The following is an 18,145-nucleotide window of genomic DNA, read 5'->3' as shown; positions in this document are numbered from 1 at the left end:
GGCATATATACACAATGGAATACTACGCAGCTATGAAGAACAATGAGCCCACCTTCTCTCACCTTCTCTGGAGCTAGAAGGAACTGTGTTAAGTGAGCTAAGTCAGAAAGACAAAGACCACCCAGCTCCCTCTCTCTCTCTTTTTACCAGAGTACTGCTCAGCTCTGGCTGATGGTGGTGCAGAGGATTGAACCTGTGACTTTGGAGCCTCAGGCAGAACCACTGTGCTCTCTACCCTCTGCCCCTCCCTCTCTCTCTGAGTGAGAAAGTTCGCTTAGGAGCAATGCAATCGCATGAGCAGGGCCTCTGGTACCACAGCAACGTGGAATCATTGTGGCACTGTGCACACTGTGCCAGGCAGGCTCCAGGCAGCGGCTCCTCACGTCCTGAGCAGGCCCCCGGCCGGGTCCTCGCAAGGTCTTAGTAGGGAGGCGTGAAGGGCCAGTGGGCTCACCAGGCCTGCCTCTCCATCCAGAGCCCATGCTCTCCACACACCCAGGTTGGGGATGCCCAGGTCTCCCCACAGCATACTACACAGGCCAGCGGGTCGTTTGGCTGAGGTTTAACTTACAAGACTTGACGGTGTGCGTTTTGCTTCAGAATTGGCACTGTAGGCACCCTGCTCACATCCGCGCACTGCCAGCTAGGTGATGATACTGCTGGCTTGCTACACTCTCTTATATTCATAGATCCATCCAACAAGTGCTTACTTGGAGCATCACCATATGTAAAGTGACACTAATTGAACCTAAAAGGGACCTAAAAGAGGCTGAAAATTATGTCCGTGCTCTCAGACTGATCTGTCAGGAAAGAACATGTTAGTGTTTTCAGCTCAACATAAAAATAAGAGAGCGTGTCCTTGTAATGTTACTTGTCTGTTTGCTTTTGCCTCAGGGTTGTGGCTGGGGCTCAGTGCCTGCAGTACTAACCCATTGCTCCTGGAGACTGTTTTTGTTTTTTTTTTTTACTTTATTAGATAGGACAGAGAGAAATTGAGAGGAGGGGGAGAGAAATATAAACACCTGCTGACCTGCTTCACCTCTACAGGTGGGGAGTGGGGAGCTCAAACCCAGATCCTTGTGTGGGTCCTTATGCTTAGTACTATGTGCACTTAACGTGGTGTGCCACTGCCTGGCTCCGTTGTTGTTAGGTTTTTTTTTTTTAATGTACGATTTCAGAAAAAATAGAGCTCTAATTAGAAACATCTTTCTTACATATTTTAATTAAACATACAACTCTTTTTTCACATGCTTTATTTCATTTTCTTTTAAATTACTTTCTAATTTTATTTTATTAATAAATTATCAACAAAACTTATAGGATAAGCAGGGTACAGTTCCCACCACCAGAGTTCCGTGTCCCATCCCTCCACTGGAAGCTTTCCTGTTCTTTATCCCTCTGGAGTATGGACCAGAGATCCTCATGGGGTGCAGAAGGTGGGAGGGCTAGCTTTTGTAATTGCTTCTCCACTGGGTGTTGGCAGGTCGATCCGTACTCCCAGCCTGTTTCTGTCTTTCACTAGTGGGGCAGGGCTCCAGAGAAGAAAATATTATAGGCCCAGGGAGGCCGTACAGCCGTGCAAATGTCTTCAGGGAGACATTCTTAAAGTTCAGAGGTCTCAGGTTCAATCCTCGGCACCACCAGAAGCCAAAACTCAGGAGTGCTTTGGTCTTTCTCTCCCTGGCATTAAAATAAAGAGGTAAAATTATTGTATACTACACATGTCTTTTTCAAACACTTAATTATACATTTCATGTTTAGTATATTCCTCTTTTTTTTTTGCCTCCAGGGTTATTGCTGGGGTTCAGTGCCTGCACTATGAATCCACTGCTCCTGGAGGCTGTTTTTTTTTCTTTTGTTGCCATAATTGTTTATCATTGTTATTACTGTCATTGTTGTTGGATAGGACAGAGAGAAATCGAGAGAGGAGGTGAGACAAAGATAGACACACCTGCAGACCAGCTTCATCAACCATGAAGTGACCCTCCTGCAGATGGGGAGCAAGGGGTTTGAACCGGGATCCTTACGCTAGTCCTTGCGCGTACTGCCATGTGTGCTTAACCTGCTGCGCTACTGCCTGGCTCCTTAGTATCTTCTTCTTAAAAAGAGTATTTACTTCTGGATAGAGAGGGAGGGAGACATCTGTAGCCCTGCTTCACCACTCGTGAAACTTCCTCCCTGCAGGTGTGGGGACCAGGGGCTTGAACCTGGGTCCTCCTGCACTGTAGTGTGTGCACTTAACCAGGTGCACTACTGCCTGGCCCCAGCATGATATTCTAAATACAGTAAATGACCAAGAAAGTCTTGGCCAGCCAGCATGACTGTGACTCCCCTGCTGCTTAAAGAGCAGGCACTGTTCTGAGCTCTGGGTGGCCACCATCTGCTCAGTCCACACATCCCATGGGATATCTGAGCCCAAGTGCTACAGGGGTGATGACCGCACCCTCTCAAGCAAGCATGCTTTCACATCCCTGACAGTGGATCTGCACAGGCATCACAAAATGGTTCTCGCAATCAGCCAGAACCTTTATGGGAATTAGGATAGAATTTCATTGTACAAGGACAAGTTTCACTTTTTTTTTTTTTTTTCCAATAGAGCCTTGCTCAGCTCTGGCTTATGGTGGTGCGGGGAGTAGAACCTGGGACTTTGGAGCCTCAGTCATGTAAGAGAGTCTGCATAAGCATTATGCTATCACCCCACCCCTGGTTTCTGTTGTTTTTTTAAGCACTTTATTGGGGAGATGATAATGGGTGAGATAGTTGTTGCTCTCTGTGCCCAGCTTATCTCCATGTGAGAGGCTCTGTCAGCCACACCCAGCCACAGGGACAACATTCAGCCGCAGTTCTCTGGGCCGCCCAGCCCTCTGCTAACCCTGCGGAGTCCCTGGGTGTGCTGGGACAAGCCACACAGTCTGATGTTCACCCCGTGGCCTCCCTTTCTTTGTTTCTGAAGTTCCGCTTAGGGGAGAGGTCATCTGCTATTCAAAAGGACACGCCGAGGTTACTGCTAGTTCAAGCCAGGCTTCTCTCCTGTAAAAGTGAATCAAGACAGCCTCCAGCAGAGGAAGAAACGTTACTTTTCCTCTGAGCCCACGGCAGTGGACAAAGCTGGTTCTTCCTCTGTGCTAGGAGTGGGTAGTGCTTACACTTCATTTTGAATGTGCAGGTGTGGCTCGAAGCAAAACCCTCTGTGTGCGGTTTAAGCGATCCCCGACATTTCAACACTACTGGAAGAGTGCAAACAGATGGCACCCCGAGCAGAAATGGAGCCCGAGTGAGGCATAGCGGGCGGGGACTGAGAAGCATTCTCTTCTCCCCACTCCTTTTTTTTTTTTTTCCTGTTAAGTAAAGTTAGGTGAAGTAATTCCAACCCACAGAAGGCTATTATCAAGAGATCACTGGTGTCAGCTTCTATTTGTGTCACAAGAAGAGGGAATATGTACAGCTAACCAAGAAAAAAAAAAAAGGAATAAGAATGAGATTTTTGAAAAAAGGAGTGGGAAATAAAATGCATGACTGGGTCTGGGGTAAAACGGAAGCTACCATGGGCTTGTACCAAACCACCAGCAGGCAAACAATTAGGAAGGTGCTTTTCTAGTAAGATTGCAGTTTCCAAGGCGCTAGCCTTCCAACTTGCTTGTTTGCCAAGTCACACATTATTAAGTTCCATGTTAATTATAATTGAAGAGAGCCCACGCGGAACATGAGCTGATGTGCTCTGCAGATCAGCCCAGGGGCATCCAGCCTCCAGCCTGAGCCTCCAGTCCTGACGGGTGGTTAGTGGCAGAGAAATGTCCCCCAAGAATCACTGTCATTCCCTTCTGACCATCAATGTATTTACCAACTTTAAAACTAAAAATATTTAACCCAGTGTAGCCAAATTACAGTATCTAAAAACCATCATTAGCATTTAAGGAAACATTGCCTCTCGTAGATTGCAGAAAGCAGCCATGAGGCTCTGGGCGTGCTCAGCGATCCCCCCTAGCTGCTAGCAAGCCCTGTGGTTCCCCGCAAAGATTGAGGCTGGCGTGTTCTACAAGGATGCCAGCCGTGTCCATGGGAGCTGGAGCTGACTGAGCTACACAGATTGTGGTCAGTTGTGTTTGCAGTGAAAATCGTGACCTTCTCATTCATGATCACGACGGTTAGATATTTTGAAAAGTAACTTTTAAAATACTGCTTTTTTACTTCATATATATATATGTGTGTGTGTATATATATATATATATATATATATATAATGGAGAGACAGAGAGAAACTGAGGTGGAAGGGGGAGATAGAGGAGAGGTCAAGAGACAACAGCAGCCCTGCTTCACTGCTTGTGAGCACTGCCCCCATTCAGATGGAGGCGGGGCGGGGGCTAGAACACGGGTCCCTGAGCTTGGTGATGTGTGATTGCTGACACACGCGGGCTGTTGTTCATCTCCGTGGAACAGGTGTCTGCGGGGCACTACATTTTTGTTATGTTTTCATTAACAAATACAGGTTAATATGCACTCATCTGAGAGCTGGGGGTGGGGGTATGGAAGTAAACAAAAACAATGTCAAGCCTTTTCCAGACTGGTTGTGAGTGAGGGCGGCTCACCTCCCATAAGAGGTTCAGGGGCAGCCTGGGTAAAGGAGAGGGGAGCACTAGGAAGGTTGGGTCAGGGCTTGTTCCCAAAGCATGTGCAGTGAATTGAGAGCCTTTATTTCCCCTGTTGAGTGAGATGGGAACCGCTGGAGAAAGACTTATTTTCAACAGAAAAGAAAAGTTTTTTTTTTAATTTATGCATTATTTATTTAATTTTTTGCCTCTAGGGTTATTCCTGGTTGCCCGGTGCCTGCACTATGAACCCACTGCTCCTGGAGGCTATTATTTCCCTTTTGTTGCCCTTGTTGTTTATCGTTATTGTTATTGATGTAGCTGTTGTTAGATAGGACAGAGAAATTGAAAGAGGGGAGAAAGAGGAGGGGAGAAAGACACCTGCAGACCTGCTTCACCACCTATGAAGCGACCCCCCTGCCGGTGGGGAGCCGGGGGCTCGGACCGAAATCCTTATGCCGGTCCTTATGCTTCAAGGCACCATGTGCACTTAACCCGTTGCGCTCCCGCCTGGTCCCCTATTTATGCATTTTTGATGCTATTCCAAGCCAGAGTGAAAGGCCAGAGAGGAAGCATTTTCTCCAGAAGGAAAGATGATGGTGGTGCTTGTGTGGACCCACTGTTGACAGACTGGAGATGACAGAGAGAGTGAGTGGGAACTGAAAGTGCTGCTTCATTGCTTTCCAGAGCGCTGTTCCAGCTGCACCCTGGCGGCCGTTCAGCAGACGTGGGCACTGACCTGGGCACTGGTAAGCAAGATCCACATTTCTCTTTGGACTTTCTGATTTTGGAGTGCTTCTCGGCGCCTAAGGTGAGATCTGAGTGTCACTTGGTTACCCAGATCTGAGCTTCAGCACAACGTTCCAGGCTGGACACATGTCAGGGACCTAGATGATCCTATATAAGGCTGGGAGGTCTCTAAGGGACAAGAAGAAAGGCACATCCCAGCTACTTCAATATTTACAGTTCAGAAGGTGAAAGACATGAACAAAAACAGAGAAAGAGTGACCAGGTCTGTAGGGGCAAGTCCCAGGAAAGTCTGGCTGGATTCCCAGCTGTCCACATGAAGATGACAGTCCCAGACTGACTGCACAGCGTGGAGGTCTGTGGGGACCCTGGCAAGAGCACCTCAGGGGTCCTCCTGCAGTAAAGTCTGTTTGCAGTCAGGAGAACACAGCCAGTAAAGGCTGAGGCAGTGCTCCAAGGAGTCCTGCCATGAAAGAGAGCAGAGGATGGGTGTGCCTTGAAAAGGAACATGCAGAGACACGGGACTGGTGATAGAGGGGGAGGAGAGGGCTTGGTATATTGCCCCAAAGTAAAGGACTCTGGTGGGGGTAGGGGTGGGGGCCTCAGGGCCAGGAGGGTGGAGGAAGACCTCGGTGAGAGTGTTTTGCAGAAAACTGAGGAATTTTACACATGTACCAACAGCTGTATTTATTGTAAACCGTTAATCCCCTGAAATATATCTTTTTAAAATTTATTTATTGAATAGAGACGGTCAGAAATCGAGAGGGATGGAGAGAGTGAGAGACAGAGAGACACCTGCAACACTGCTTCACCACTTGCAAAGCTTTCCCCCTTGCAGGTGGGGACAGGGGGATCTCGACCCAGGTCCTTACAATGTAGCATGAGCACTCAACCAGGTGAGCCACCACCCGGCCCCCTGAAATGTTTTTTTAAAAGATTTAAAAAAATAAAGTAGGCCTCTGTGCCTAAGTGATTGATGGTGCTATTTGAGAAGTAGAATCTTAAAGATGAGCATGGAGAGGAACCTGCACGTCAGCTGGCTATATTCAGAGCTTTTCTCCAGTACATTTCCAACGGCCTATGAAAAATTTATACGGGAGTCAGGCGGTAGTGCAGCAGGTTAAGCGCACATAGTACAAAGCCTAAGGATCTACACCAGGATCCCAGTTCAAGTCCCGGCTCCCCACCTGCGGGGAGGATGCTTCACAAGCAGCGAAGCAGGTCTGCAGGTGTCTTCTTTCTCTCTCCCTCTCTATATTCCCCCTCCTCTCTCAATTTCTCTCTGTCCTACCTAAAATATCGGGGGGGAAAATGGCCACAGGAGCAGTGGATTCTTAGTGCAGGCACTGAGCCCCAGCAACAACCCTGGAGCCAAATATAAAAATAATAAATATTTACACAGAGAAGTGCTTCTGTAACTTTGTCCAAAAGTTGTGTATTTCAACATGCAAAAAAAAAAAAAAAAAAAGATGGTACTAGATTATTGATAAAAAGTTCTTTCAGAAATTCTGTTCTATATTCTGATAAACTGAAAAGACTCATAACACTATGGTAGCTGCTGCTCCAAGTACCTTGACACGTTGGTGCCGGGTGCAGATTCACTGTGAAAAGCTGGCATGATTGGAGTTCAGATGGAAGCTCTGTGAGCCAGTGTGTGTTCTGTTCACTTGTTGTTTATTTTACCCCCAGTTGAAGGCTCAGCTCTTTTGTTTGGTAGCTATTGTTTTAACTTGCTCCCCAGGACTCAGGAAACAGCACATTGGCAAAGAAACCTGCTCCCATGGAAAGGATGAATGCAACCTGGCATTGACTCACAAGGCAGGGACTCTGGCATAGTACACAGCAGGATGTGGTAGGCTGCTGGGTGCCATTGTCCATTGGAGAGAGCGCGTCAGGTTTGGGGCGGGATGTGTGCTGGCAGCTGTCAGGAGGGACGCCCCTCTGTTAGTTACACTGTCAGCTTGTGAGCTGGGCTAGTGGGCACGCCAAGCTCAACTCCCCACCCTGCCATGACTGCAAGGTGGCCTTGGTTGTATTCAGAGCTCCTAAGCAAAAATTCTATGGGATTTCTATCCTTGGCACTTTGCCCAGAAGAGTTGGTTTTGAGGCAAGCTTTACTTTCATTTTATTTACTTATTTTCTGACAGAAACAGTGAAAGAGACTGAGGCAAGGCTTCCCGCAGTGTGTGGGGGGCAGGCCTGGGGCGTGGTGCACTGTCCAGGAAAACAACTTCACTGGCCTCCGGTTTTTATTTATTTACTAAAGTGCAGCTGAAGTATATGTCTGACATGAGATTCCAGAGAGCAGGGGGTCGGGTGGTAGTGCAGCGGGTTAAGTGCACGTGGCGCAAAGCGCAAGGACCAGGCATAAGGATCCTGGTTCGAGCCCCCGGCTCCCCACCTGCAGGGGAGTCAATTCACAGGTGGTGAAGCAGGTCTGCTGGTGTCTGTCTTTCCCTCTCTTGTCTTCCCCTCCTCTCTCCACTTCTCTCTGTCCTATCCAACAACGGCATTAATAACAACAGCAATAATAACTACAACTAAAACAAGGGCAACAAAAGGGAATAAATAAATATTAAAAAAAAAAAATCTGAGAGAGCAAACCAGCCCAATGTAGCCTCTGTAAGTTCCGGGGACGGCTCGCCTTCATGCTTGAATCCCCACTTTTCTGGATGTGGAGAGTGATTGCTTCTGCCCAGTGCTCAGTCATACAGGCTGTAGACCCCTGAGCAGCCACAGAGAAAAGGCAGCAAGCACTAACACGCATCACTAACGGGCAGAAGTTCAGTTCTCCGTTTGCATCAGCAGGTGAGTTCTGGATGAGCAATTTAAAAATCACCACCCATGATTTTATTTTTCAGACTTAAAGGCACATTGTTGAAAAGTTCAAATTGTAAAATTCATTACCTGCCATTATTACATTGACATTAAAAAAAAGGATGTGGGCATTTATAATAAGTTTAGAGGGGCTCAAGGGGTAGAGTGCATGCCTTGCATGAATGAGGCCCTAAGTTCCTTCCCCAGCACCACGCAAAGAAAGACATCGTAAATGACAGAGCAGTGCTCTAGTCTTGCACCAGTGAAGAAAATCTTAAAAAGATGAGAGTAAAACTTTGACAAGTTTGACACTTAAAAACTTAAAATAAAGGCTGTGTGATTTATAAATAAATAGCCATGGATACTTTTCCAGTGATAGCGACTTGAAGAATGATAACTTTCAAGATGATAATCTAGACAAGATTCCTTTTCATTTCAACTACCTCTTTCCTATGTTGGTAATAGCAGGGGTCTTAAGAGAACATCCATGATCCATGTCATAGTCACCCCAGACTCCTGATTCTGTAGATGGTTCTCTTCTGTAGTTGATGACGGAAATGTGATCAAACTTACAGCTTAGCTTTGATGCTTTTTCACTGTTTCACTTCTGGTGGTAAACCGTGGGAGGTCGCCCACTTCAGTCCCATCAGCCAGCCATTTCCATCGCCTTGTCTACAAGGCCTTTGTTGTAGCTGCAACCCAGGAAGAGGTGGGTGGCCCAGACCAGGGAGAGGGACAGCAGCTGGTCCAGGCGGCCGCTGCCGTAGGGCGGGTCACGGAAGTCGGCCAGGTGGCGCAGGATGAATTCCATGCGGGCTTTCCATTGCTTCTTGCTCTCCGAGTAGGAGCAGAGCTGTTTGGCGAAGTCGGTCGGTCGCCTGCCGCACCTGGAGAGCAGCTTCTCCACGGCGGCGGCAGCTGCCTCACCACCCACCATTGCGGTCTCCGTCTCCGATGTCTGTTTTTTTTTTTTTAAAGATTTTTAAAAATATTTTTTTATTTATTTATTTTCGCTTTTGTTGCCCTTGTTTTATTGTTGTAGTTGTTATTGTTGTCGTTATTGATGTTGTTGTTGTTGGATAGGACAGAGAGAAATGAAGAGAGGAGGGGAAAATGGGGAGAGAAAGACAGACACCTGCAGAAGCGACTCCCCTGCAGGTGGGGAGCCGGGAGCTCAAACTGGGATCCTAACGCCGGTCCCTGCGCTTTTCACCATGTGCGCTTAACCCGCTGCGCTACTGCCCGACTGTTTTATTTTTTAGTGACTAAGAAATAGTTGTATTCCATAAGACCCAAAATGTTCTGTGCTGTGGTCTAGAACTTTATTAAATCCCACAGTGTGTCACACTGGCATGGAAGAAAGACTCATCTCTTTACCCAGAACCTTCAGGATGCCTGCTGTTTCACCAGTTGTCTTCAAGGTAAGTCTCCGAGCAATGATACAGAAGCGAACCTACCTGAATAAACTTGAATAAACCTCAGGGAGCTCCACAGTGGGGTGTTACAGAATGACTGTCTTCAAATGTTGCCATGGAGAAGTATTGTTAAACTGAAGCCGAGAAACAGTCACAGCAAAAGTCCCTCCTGATGGTGTGGTGCAGTCACGTCTCATCCAGCACCCATCTTGCTGGGGAGCATCCGTGCACTGTCCCCACTAGGCTTTCCTCTGAGTCCCTCTCACTCCACAGTTGATAAGGGAGACAGTTCTCCAAGCTGAGAAGGACACGATAAAGCAACCAGTCTGACTTTGGTTAGATGAGGCTGAGGGTGCTGCTCAGGCTGAGATAAGCTCATCAAAACCTGAGGTAGTTGAGAGCCTTCTCTTTCAAGAATATCACTTTCTGACAACGAGCTCTTCAGACACCTCAAGGAAGAAGGATGGTAGGGGCTGGCTGTGGGAATACGTAAAGCTCTGAACCTTGTCTCCATCTCGCCGCTGGCTACTCCCCTGTCTTTCCCCCTTCCCCCCTCCCCCCCTTCCCCTCAGTGCTTTTGGACAGCTTGGCGTTTGTGACTTGGGAGTAGATGGCCTGCATGGCTAACTTCGGAGCTGGCCTCGCGGCTGTGAGCGGGCATGACGGGGCACGGCCCTGAGACTAGAGCGGGGAGAGGTCCTGGGCAGGGGCAGGGAAGCTGTCTGGTTTCAGGACGACTTAGTTTGCGGTGGGCCAGGGGAACTCAGTCTCCGCCAGGATGTCGTCCTTGCTCTGGGCAGAGTTTGCCTGGCAGACGGGCTTCTGCAGCTCAGGAAGGAGGTGCAAATGGGCTTGTTTTGTTCAGAGGTTCCACTCAGCTAGAGGGCTCCCTGGTCTTTAGCCCAAGGCGGCAGGGGTGTCACAGTGAAGCTCCAGGGCCTCCTGTCTTCTGAAGACCGTCAGTACACTTAAATCAATCCATGCGGCATTGTGCTTGACTGGCTCAAGCCATGCGGAGCTCACTGCTGGAGGAGCTGGCCCGGGCACGTGGGAGCCGGGCAAGTTCAAGGGCCACAGGCCAGGAGTCCCGCGTGGGTCTCTGTGCTCACTGAGGGCCTTGTCACACTCACCAGCTGTGTAAGATCCGAGGAAGACAACACACACGCTCATCTCATGGAGTTCAAACCTTCCACTTAAGTTTTTTTTGTTGTTTTGTTTTTGCCTCCAGGGTTCTTGCTGGGACTACGAATCCACTGCTCCTAGAGGCCATTCTTTTCCCCTTTTGTTGCCCTTGTTATCATTGTTGTAGTTATTATTGTTGTTATTGTTGTTGGATAGGACAGAGAGAAATGGAGAGAGGGGAAGACAGAGAGGGGGAGAGAAAGACAGACCCCTGCAGACCTGCTTCACCGCCTGTGAAGCGACCCCCCTGCAGGTAGGAAGCCGGGGGCTCGAACCCAAATCCTTGAGCAGGTCCTTGCGCTTCGTACTCTGTGTGCTTAGCCATTTACACCACCACCCTGACCCCTGATTTCTGGCTGTCTCTAACCACTAAATAAAGATTATATATCTCCTTAGGCCCTAACAGGCTGTTGGCATGGGCACGGCGCAAGGATCCCTGTTCAAGCCCCCAGCCCCCACCTGCAGGGGGTCACTTTGCAAGCCGTGAGGCAGGTCTGCAGGTGTCTGTCTTTCCCTCTTCCTCTATCCCCCTCCTTTCTCAAATTCTGTCATTGTGCCTCATGCCATGTGCGCCTAACCCACTGCTCTGCTGCCCAGCCCTCACTTAGGATTTTTATCTGATTAGAATTGTGTTCAGCTGATCCCATCACAAATACCTTTTTTAAAATACTGATTTTCTTTTTTAGGGGATTAATGTTTTACAGTCGACAGTAAATGACAGTAGTTTGTATATGCACAACGTAGAAGCACCTTCTGCTCACAGTGACTTTCTCAGGATAACTGGCATTGACTGGTGACGCAAAGTTGTGTGGTTCGGTTCTGGTTTGAAGATGCAAAGTTCTAAAAATGTGTGGCAATTGTCTTACAGGGAGAAAAAGCAGAATTGACTCACATTTTAGTTGAGGGGAATTGGTGATGAGAAGCAGTTTTGAACACATTTTGATAAATTTATCAGACAAAAGAATAGATACAGATACAATGACTGATTTGTGTTGTTTCAAGAATGCTATTTCAAGTGTTCCTTTTTTTTAATGGCTCTTAGAGACTTTACACTTCAGCAAAAGGAAAACAGAAGTATTATGGAGGCATCTGTTGTAGCTAAATTTTCTGTGTGATATCACATCAAACCCACATAATATAATTAGTGTAAGACTTGTTAATAATCATAGACTTCCTGCTTCATACATAGCAAATTCTTTTAAATTCGAACAAGCAAGCAATGTAATCCAAGATATTTTTTTTAGAAATAGAATGTTAAGCGGGTTCAGTTTAGAGCATGCAATCACTGTCAGACAAACTATTATGGTAACCGTCAGTTGTCACCCATACTTCAGAAGTAGGCAGCTTCTCACAGGCAGGAGCCTACGAACCCCTCTGGGAATACCGAGTCGGCCATGCATCTGAAGTGAGGAACATTCTCTTCCACTGGAGAGTTTCACGGGGCTGAGCTCAGACAAGCAGACTCTGCACAGCCAGCCCTGGTCACAGGAGCACCTGCACACCACCCACAGGGACTGTCCTTGCTGGACAGTTTTTGTGTAGGATTCATATCTAGAGGGACAAATTAGGGTATTCGTGTTTATCCCCCCCCCCCCACCAAGGTTGTCACTGGGGCTAAGTGCCTGCATGACTCAGCTGTTCTCAGTTTTCCCTTTTGTTTGATAGAGGGTGAGGTCGAGGTAGAGAGGGGAGATTCAGAGACAGTGCAGTGCTACTCATGTCACCCCACTTGTGAAGCTCCTCCCCAGCCCCCCACCCCAGGAATGTGCTGGTGATTGAATATGGATGCACATACACATGCCTGATGAATTGGGGGCGTTCCCTGGAGTCCAGCGACAGGTAGGAAAGGTGAAGGGAAGTGAGAGTTCAGAATCCATGGAGACATTTGTTGTGATAGAGACAAGTACGTATGGGGCTAAAAGAATGGTTACTTGAAGTCAACAAGAAATTTTTTTAAAAAAAATCCAAGATATTCTAAAATCTAAAATTTGAAGAGGCCAGGCAGTGGCGTAGCTCTCTGAGCTCACATGTAACCATGAGCAGGAACCCTGGCTCCAGCCCCAGCCCCAGCCCCATCTTGGGGGTTGGGGGGTGGGGGTGCTTCATGAGTGAAGCAGGTCTATTAGGTATCAGTCTTTCTACCCCCCCTTTCTATCTCCTTGTTTTCTCTCAGCTTCTCCCTGTCCTGTCAAAGAGACCCCCCCAAAAAAGATTTTTTAATTGCCATTGGTAGTGGTGGGTTCATCATGCAGTCACCAAGCCCCAGCAATAGCCCTGCTATTAAGAGGGTGTGTGTGTGTGTGTGTGTGTGTGTGTGTGTGTGTGTGTGTGTGTGTGTGTGTGTGTGTGTGTGTGTGTGTGTGTGTGTGTGTGATATAAACTTCAGTAGTGATCCTCAGCAAGTTACACAGTGAACTATATCTTTTTTGTTTTTTGTCAGTAGGGCTGTCCCCTCAGGTTCAGTGTCTGTGGGACTAGCCCTCTGTCAGCAGCTGCCCCCCACCCCCATCTTCTTTATTCTAGAACAAGGCTGAGGAACATTTTTGTCTGAGGGCCATTTAGACATTTATAGCCTAATCGTCGGGACACATAAAATCGTCAGCTTGCAAAATTAGCAGCTGATGTCGCTATGAAAAGACCAGGAGAAGAGCAGGTGAGGAGGCAAACATTTATTTTTTTTGCCTCCAGGGTTATTGCTGGGGCTCAGTGTCTGCACAACAAATCCACCGCTCCTGGAGGCCGTTTCCCCATGTTGTTGTCCTTGTACTTGCCCTTGTTATTGTTGTCATTGCTATTGTCATTGATATTGTTGGCAGGACAGAGAAATGGAGAGAGGAGGGGAAGACAGAGAAGGGGAGGGAAAGATAGACCCCTGCAGACCTGCTTCACCACCTGTGAAGCGACTCCCCTGCAGGTGGGGAGCCGGGGGCTCGAACCGGGATCCTTATGCCCATCCTTGCGCTTTGTGCCACGTGCGCTTAACCTACTACCGCCTGACCTGCGCCTAATGTCAGTTTTTGATTATTTTTTTATTATTTCTGGTCAGTACCATTTTAGTTGTCAGCACCCAGGGCCTTGTGGGGGGAGGAAGAGAGGCTGCAGAGGTGGCAGGATAGGCTTGCGATGACTCGCAGGTCACACCCCAAAGCTAGCTTCCTCTCTTGGAAAGTAGAGAGTGGTGAACAATCAGGAAACAAACGTGTTTCCCACTGGGAAGAATTCAGAAGAGCGGGAGGCGGAACATCTGTTCTGCAGTAGCTTAGTCTGTGATGGCAGCATCCCGAGCAGGGAGAAGTCTCACCTCAGCACCAGAGCCCCTTTGCAGCCCCTGTGCCCTGGGTCAGAGCCCCCAGCGACTCCTCTGCTCGAGACCCATCTCCGCCCAGCCCCACATGGCCGACCACATGCCCTGGGCTGATCTCCACACATGGCCCGATACTCATAACCGCACACTCAGCCGAGAGGTCAGACCCTGACCGCGGGGTTTGGACTTCAGGCGTCTGGTCAGAACTGTCGCGCTCCCTCGAAGGCAGAGCTCCTGACGGGGACAACAGAGTCGAGCTCCATTTGGATAAGCCTGTACTTTTACCTCAAGGCAGGCCGTGCGTCTTTATCGTGGTTCTGATGAAAAGGAAGCTCCGAAGTGACCCGTGAACAGGAAGTCGAACTATTGCTGGAGATGTCTGAGCAGACTTGTTCTTTCTAGAATGGTCTGTAATCAGAGCACAACTAGCTGGCTAAACAAGAAGCTCTTGGCTTGTTTGAGGTCTAAACAGAGGATAATGGGATTGCTAGGTTTTCTTCCCGACTGGGGGACCGGCCGGCCACGTTTGTCCATCAAAGCCGATCACTGTAGACAGCCAGTCTGACCAAAGAGCACTAAAAAGATTTGTCTTCAATCTTCTTCTTCTAGCGTTTGCCCTTCTTCCGTAGCCAGTCAACAGCGTCAGGTTGAGCCTGATGCAATAATAAGGGCTTTTAAAAAATTTGCCTGCATCATATTAAATACTTTTTACGTTCTGATTCAATTTGTCAGAGGACAGTTGTACAGTTCTAAATCGCAAGGGGGCATCTCTGAAGAACCCAGAGCCACTGAACAATGCCAGACTGGAAGGAGCTGAAGAGTGTGTGTGTGTGGGGGGGGGGGGGGTACAGCTCCGGGAGACCTTTGCTCAACACAGCAACTCAGCCAGGTGCATGCTGGTTGAGGAGGGCTTACCACAGGCTTCTGCGGATGCCCCACAATGGATGCTCGTTGTTTCAGTTCTGTTGCTGGTTAAAAAAAAAAAGCTTCATGACCCAGTGCTCTGTGTTGATTTCGCAAAAGCCCACCTGTTGCCTGCACTTGTCATCAGATATTTTCTTTTTTTGTTATTTTCCCTTTTGCCCTTGTTTTTTATTGTTGTTGTAATTATTGTTATTGATGTTGTCATTGTTAGGACAGAGAGAAATGGAGAGAGGAGGGGAAGACAGAGGGGGAGAGAAAGACAGACACCTGCAGACCTGCTTCACCGCCTGCAGGTGGGGAGCCTGGGGCTCAAACGGGGATCCTTACACCGGTCCTTGCGCTTTACGCCACGTGCACTTAACCCGCTGTGCTACTGCCTGACTCCCATCTTCAGATATTTTCTAACAGAGCTGGCAGAGCTGTGACCTTTATCTGAATCATAAAGGTGGGGGGTGGCATTTTCTTTCATGTAAGAACTAAGTCTAAATAGCTGTTCAAATGGCAGGGAACTAGCAGCATAATAAGGTGCCCAGCTCATTTGCTTTGTACTTTGCTTATAAACATTCTGAAGGGGTGAGTGTCAATGTGAATATACTTAGCATGTGTGTTTCCAGGCTTAGAGTGACAGGAAGTGCACTGTAACTTAAAAGCCTGATCTAGTGCTGTGCTGTTAGGAATTCCTGCTTGTGCACTGGAACGCGGACAAGAATCTCTGGTCAGGTTCAGGAAAGGGGTGGGGAGACTGGAAACAGCCCCAGTGGGTCACCTCATCTGTTCCTGGGTGACTGCATTTAGTGGGGGCACATCCTTCCTGTGAAGGACTCGGTAGACTGGATGTTGGCCCCCACTGGCCCCGTGGGTCACAGCTGCTCCTCTCAGAGCCTGGACACTGGGCATTTGGAAGCTGCTGAGGTCATCAGGGAGGGGCTCCCAGGGGGAGCTGGTGCCCCCATGGCAGTAAGAGCCCAGGACCCCCCTCCCCCCATAAGATAAACACTGAGCCAGGGTGACAGCAGAGTGTTGAGAAATTGGAAAATAGTTACATGTTCTTAATATTGGGGTGAGGGGGGACCTCCTTTCTGTCAGTGCTCATGCTGACCGACGTGGTACTACCCAGATTTTGTTGGGAAATTGTGCAGATGTGGTTGAGTTTGGCAGGGCCCACAAACCACCCTCTGCTAGTATGGCCAGTCCCTTTTCTACATACCAATCTTCTGCTTTGTCTTATAAATGATTAAAGGTCTCCTCCCCACCACGTTACCCCCTCAGGCTATTGCTAATTCCGGCCAGCTAAAACCATAGCAACAGTAGCTAAGGAAGTTCCCAGCATGCCTTTTTCTTTTCTCCACCCCCTTTCCTAGCCATCTCCATCCCGACTTGCCACTTCCAGTTTTGTCCCATAAAACCCACTTCTGTTCCTGGTTTTGTTCTTTTCTGTCCTGTGTCCCATTGTGGTTTGGCGCCACGTGGCCTAACCCGCTATGCTCACACCCGACTCTGGGGCATCCGCCTGAATGAATAAATCGTATTACCATGCCACCACAAGTTCCTGGCCTCCTGCCCGTGGAGCTAGCCTGGCAGAGTTGGTATGGAACGTAAGGGGCATGTGGAACCAGAGAGCCTAGGTCAGGCTCGTTCTGTGCGTATTCCAACCACAGGTTTGGAGTCTGCGAACTGCCCTCAGACACAGGTGCTGACTCCTCCAGCAGGTGAAAGGAGTGCTGGGGGGGGGCACGTGGTGCTCCTGGCTAAGTACTCACCTTACACTGTGCAAGGAGACAGGTTCAAGGCCCTGGTCCCCACCTGCAGAGGTCTGTGTATCTAATAATCAGTTTTAAAATAAAAGAATGTACTTATCTGGGAATGAGGAGGACTGGGTGAGGTGACTCGATAGCAGCAGGAAGCTCACTCCCACCCCACACACCCAGGAGGGGAAGCCTGCACAAGTGTGATACGGGGCAAGATTTACTGCTCTTCCCTATGTGAAAGGTGTGTTGTTGGGAGCAGTGTGAGAGAACCATGTGTCCTCTCACTCTGTGAGCTGCAGCCGCTTCTGTCTTTCCCTAGGGCAGGGCTGTGGGGAGGTGAGGCTGTCTGCAGGGACGTCTGGTTGGCATCATGCTAGCAGTATGCTGTGCCAGTGGTCTGGTTCTGCCCCAACACCTCAAACAGTAGACGCCCCTCAGAACTACGGAATCACACCTCTCACTTTGCAAACACAGCCAGAGCTTCGTTTTCACGTGGCTTTTCATTAACAGATAACTTTGAAAAGTAAGACTGACTTTTGTGGCTGTTTGTTTTTTTAATTTTTAATTAAAGGAAATGAGACCATAGGATAAGAGGGGTACAACTCCACACAATTCTCACCACCACCAGAACTCCATATCCCCTCCCCTCCCTTGATAGCTTCCTATTCTTTAACCCTCTGGGAATATGGACCCAGGGTCATTATGGGGTGCAGAAGGTGGAAGGTTTGGCTTCTGTAATTGCTTCCCTGCTGAACATGGGCATTGACAGGTCGATCCATACTGCCTGTCTGCCTCTCTCTTTCCCTAGTAGGGTGAGGCTCTGGGGAGGTGGGGCTCCAGGACACACTGGTGAGGATGTCTGCCAGGGAAGTCAGGTTGGCATCATGGTAGCATCTGGAACCTGGTGGTTCAAAAAGAGTTAAGATATAAAGCAGAACAAATTCTTGACTAATCATGAACCTAAAGGCTGTAATATTGCAGATGAAGATTTGCTGTCTGTTTTAGGTATATTCCAAGGGGGCCCATGACCCTACTAGTTTTTGCCTGAGCCTGACATCTAATATGCAGTTGGGAAAAGGACCAGAAAGCTGGATCAGGGAAGAGAGTAGCTCCCAAATATGGGGAAAGCGTATAAATATTGTTAACTGTAAACCCCATTGATTTGATCTGGGGCCCGTATTCAGCACAGGAGCCTGTGTAACCTCTGCATCCCTGTAGGTCTGAGCTCAGATTCTGTGGTCACGGCTAGGAACATTCTAGGCTGTGCCAATTTCAGGACCCATTATCCTCAGGTGACAGGTAGAGAATGTTGTCCAACCTCTCTTTGGAGAATGGAACACTCCCTAAAAATGTTGATCCACATTGAGGGCAAGGTCCTATAGGGGCTCACAAAGGGGTCCATGATGTTGTTCCTGATGGAGA

General features: G+C 48.5%; 1 pseudogene; it reads right to left on the bottom strand.

Moving 5' to 3' along the window:
* Positions 1 to 8,673: 8,673 nt before the first annotated feature.
* Positions 8,674 to 9,202, bottom strand: LOC103111434 (CDKN2AIP N-terminal-like protein; annotated as a pseudogene).
* Positions 9,203 to 18,145: the final 8,943 nt, after the last annotated feature.

The sequence above is a fragment of the Erinaceus europaeus genome, chromosome 20 (genome assembly GCF_950295315.1).
Source record: "Erinaceus europaeus chromosome 20, mEriEur2.1, whole genome shotgun sequence".
In the NCBI taxonomy this organism is placed as follows: domain Eukaryota; kingdom Metazoa; phylum Chordata; class Mammalia; order Eulipotyphla; family Erinaceidae; genus Erinaceus; species Erinaceus europaeus.
The sequence above is the reverse complement of the archived record's forward strand: the minus strand, read 5'-3'. Positions and strand labels throughout refer to the sequence as shown.